This window comes from Squalius cephalus, assembly GCF_949319135.1.
Source record: "Squalius cephalus genome assembly, chromosome: 23".
Lineage (NCBI taxonomy): Eukaryota > Metazoa > Chordata > Actinopteri > Cypriniformes > Leuciscidae > Squalius > Squalius cephalus.
In genome coordinates, this window is record NC_137144.1 from 21,978,068 (window position 1) to 21,982,631 (window position 4,564).

At 37.7% G+C, this 4,564-nt stretch overlaps 1 long non-coding RNA gene across 1 annotated transcript; it reads right to left on the bottom strand.

Annotated features, from left to right (window-relative positions):
• Nucleotides 1-378: 378 nt before the first annotated feature.
• LOC307150983 lies at nucleotides 379-2,029 on the bottom strand. Its single transcript, XR_013819798.1, has 3 exons — nucleotides 1,977-2,029; nucleotides 645-768; nucleotides 379-441 (listed from the first exon to the last, which is right to left on the bottom strand). It is a non-coding gene; the product is annotated as an uncharacterized lncRNA (long non-coding RNA).
• Between the last annotated feature and the right edge of the window lie 2,535 nt (nucleotides 2,030-4,564).

The following is a 4,564-nucleotide window of genomic DNA, read 5'->3' on the forward strand; positions in this document are numbered from 1 at the left end:
TTTATTCCCGATATATCGTGCAGCCCCACATGCAAACATCACTGCCATTCCTGAGCGACGTATTTGTTGATTCGAGTCAGTCCTGCTGGTGCTGTTGCAGTTTTTAATGGGTTGTGGTGTATTGTCTGGCCAAAAACAAGGAAGCTAGCAAGCCCGGAAAACAAGAGCCAAAGGAGTCGTTTCCAAGTCAACACTGTGTTACCACCACCCGCCGAGCCAGGAAGGGTGCCAGGTCTCACGAAGCTCGGGATATGAACTTCAAACAATGCCATCTGAGGGCAGCCTTCGAGAACGCAGACGCAAAAGCCAATTGCCGTGAACTTGTGATGCAGAGTTAAGCGCTCAAAATCAGCCCCGTTCCCAGATGGAGAACGGCTCGGGGGTTTAAACTCTTGGCGGTGTTACACAAAGACGAGTTTTCCAAGGCCCACGGCTGTTTATCTGAAGGCAAGAGAGCAGACAAATGGATTATGCTGAATGAATGACTTTCTGAATGGAAGAAAACATAAACGGATTATGACACAATGCAGTGTGAAACCGACGCTCCATGTCATTGGTTGGTTGGTTAACGTGTAGTGAAGATCCCTATACGTGCAAATGCAGAGATCCGAGACCTGGTGTTAAAAAAGGTGTTTTATTTTTACCATGCTAACCCGATTAACGCAGAACCATCCAGGAGGATATAACCAGTGGAGTGGGAGTGCAGTCGCCACGGAGCATCGCAAAGTCCCTCTGAGATTTGTCACTTCTGTAAATCAATTTCACGCCCTGCGGATGTACAAATATTGTCAACAATCAAAATATTTGTTTCTCAAGGAAATTTCTTTGAACATCTCGGTGGTTTGCTTTATCCTAGGGCTTAGAGATATCTTTAATGGCATCTTGAGCGTCCATGTAAGAACAAAAACATGAAATTAAAAATACTGTGCCAACACAAAACAATAAAGACAGTTCTTACTCATTCACTGAGCTAAATCTGTTTTATCAACACAGCTCATTGAGATTCATTTATTTAGATTAGATACATTTGAATGCATTTATTCATTTATTTATGCCATATTTGGGGACGGGCATGAGTTGTTGCCTCAAAATGTTTAGTCCCATGATGGCTAATAATGTATAAATCAGTGGATCTCCACTGGCTTTGCTTCACTCATGTGGCAGCCCAAAAGAGTACCAAATTTGTTTGTCTTTACCTTGAGGTGATCAAAAACATCCTTACATCAAACATTATTAAAAATGAAAAATAAATGGGAAACTTACATTTTAATAATAATAGTCATATTTTAATAACTATTAAATAATTTATAATTAATGGATATTTTATATTATTATTATTACAAATATTTACTTTATTTGCTGTGCAAATCAATGGCACATTTTATTTTGCTCAGTGCCTCTTTATTTTAATTGAATTTAAACATTAAAAACTATACAATTCAATTATTTGCATTTTATTGCTTTTTTCCTGGTGTCCCACCAGTTTAAAACCACTGTTGTAAAGACTCCCTCTTTTTTTGCTTATTAGAAATCAGTGGTTCAATAAGGATTCATTAACGTCCAAGACTAGGCGAGAGAACAAGCAAGAACAATTCCTTCAGCTCGAACTATATTTGATTTTTTTACTTGCAGACCCCTTTTGAACTCAATATGGCACAGCCAAATTAAAACAGATATAGTTCATGGAGCCTTCGCAACAACACTCACGGCAACAAAATTAAAAAAAACAACCAGCGGAATGTTGAAATGCATTAATTTCTGTGTAATTACCATGATCTCAATTTTTGGATCTGACAAGACAACAAGAAGAGTGGATGTTTTTGAGGAAATAATGGATAAATGCTATTTGCATGGCTTTGTTTGTAAAAGAAAGGGTAATTAGGTTAGAGGGAGAGAAGACACCGCATCTGGCCCTGAACGAGAATCTCTGTGTATGTGATTAGTTGCCAAGAGGGTCCCCAGATGGCATCTATTACCTGCGTGCATTAATTAAAGATCCAAGCGCGGACCCCATTAAAAGCTCAGAGTGGCCCTGAGGACACATGCGAGTATACGTTCTGGAGATCTGAACTTCACTGGAGATGCTTTTCATGCACATTCTGGAACGAAAGTAAAGGACTTATGAAAGAAAGAAGGCGGGATGAGAAGGAACACATTTTGAACACTGTGGACGTGTTTCAAACATAACACATTATGTTTTCATGTCAGAGAACAGTGAAAGGTACCTTTCAAGCTGCGTATTGGTTTATTTAGTTAATTTACTCTCCCTCATATTGTTTCAAACTTGTATGACTTTCTTTCTTCTGTTGAACACAAAAGGAGAAATTCCGAAGACTGAAATTACAAAGAAGTAAAGCTTTTAAACTTCAAAAAGGACATAAAAGCATTAAAAAAAAATCTTTAAAAAAAAAAGTCTTCTGAAGTCACAGCTTTGTCTGAGAAACAGACTAAAAAAATGTAAGTCATTATTCACTAGCATCCACCTATTTTATGCTAAATTTGTATCTTTATATACCTCAATCTTTATATCTTTATGACATGTAAAACATCTGTGTTTGCATATCGTCTGTACAGGGTTCATTTGAAAAACGTACATGCAAGAAACTTATCCAAGATGATTATGACGATGATTACTATTATTTAACATAAGTTATGATTGCAAATGCCTTTATTTGAATGTATTTTTATCCGCTGGGATGATAGAATTGTCATTACGTGAGCACGTAAAAGAACTGGTGAACCGATGGGTAGGTTTAGGGGCGGGGTCAGGGGACGGTCATTCGTACGAATTGGGCAACTCATAAAATATGTACGATTTAGCAAAAATCTTACGAATTCGTACGAATTAGCCACTTGGTAAAATACCTCAATTGCCATGAGATCGGGTTGGATATTTCAACTCAATCTCACAGCAATTCGTAACTATTTTACGTTTTGCTGAATTAGTGTCTAATTTGTACGAATTCGTACGATCTGTTTAAATCCCAGTGACGGGCTGGTTTAGGGGCGGGATTAGGGGTGATCCTTCATAATGAGATTCGTTTGAAAATCATATGTTTTTGTACAAATCAAGTCGTACAAATTTATACGAAATCACCACCTCGTAAAATACTTACGTATTATAAAATACTTCCCGTGAGATCGGGAGTGGATATTCCAGTTTTGCGCATAAGTTAAATTCGCAACTTTGGATGGAAACATACAGCTACTGTTGAACTACAGTAAAATGCTGTTTCATGTTGCACAGTATAAAGCCTCTCAGCTTTCATGAATCATCTACCTCAAAGTGCACCGAAACGGAACAGTTTTCCTGTTTATCACAGATTTAGTACCTCAACGGTGGTTTTGCAGAGAGGACTCAGATGTTGTTTTCCCCCGGTAAGCTCTTGGCAGTTCACAGGGGTTCGGCAGTGTGTGGGTTCACATTCGCCGTCTCTTAATCTCTCCTGGCACTTGTGTTTTTACAGATAAAACGAACACGTGTAAATATGCTTGTGAAAACGCATTCATATCATGTACTTGACATGCGTGACTTTACGTTAAATCTTAAATTGCATAACGTAACCTCTCCAATTACCCTACTCGAGTAATGGAGGCTGGCGCACATGCTGAAAAGAAGATGTGATGTTTACGTCTTGATACAAGTGGCAAAAGCAGATGGTAAATCATTCTCTATTCCACACTGACTGAAGAGAGTGTGAGAGAATATAGGAGTTTAAAGGGAATTTTAGTAACAGCAGTTAGCAAGACAATAAACCAAAATGAACGCCATGAACGTCTTTGAACGTCAACATGCTGTGCATTTAAGCAGGCCACAAAACTGAGCAACAAAAGTCTGTACAATCTGGATTTGGAGAGTAACTGCATGTCAGTTTGGCCTGTACGTTTTTATCAAAAATTGTAACGTAATTGTTTTAAACTTAAGTGTGACACTGATAGTCTAATTCAAACGCATACAAATACCTACAAAAAACCTCTTCTGTGAATATACATCTCAAATTGGATACAGTATTTGTATACATATGTTGACAGGCAGGTAGGACATCGTTCGGACCGAATGCAATGACTGGACATATTTTGGTCCTGAAACTTCCACAGAAGATGGCTGCACACTGTAAAAAGTGAACAGTTAGATCAACTTAAAAAAAATACTTTAATTGGTAATACCTAAAGAAATTACGTTTTCTTAACTTAAATTATCCGATTTTTCACAATAAAACGTGATAATTTAAGTTGAGAAAACTTAATTTCTTTAGGTGTTACCAACTGAAGTAATTTTTTTTAGTTGATCCAACTATTCACTTTTTACAGTGCACATGTTTTAATATTTAGTCTACTTTTATTATTGATTACTATCAGGATGTGAAGAGAGTTTCAACCAGTATAACAAAAACAAATTGCCTATGGCATGCTTTAATGGCTGGAACAATATATTTAGCTACAGCCCATGAATTTTCCCAATGCACTTGCCATTTGGCATGTTTGGCCAGAAGTTAATTTTGGATCCCATTTTTAAAGGGGGCGTGGGAGGTTCGGCCCAACACACAGCTGTTTAGCCAAAGAT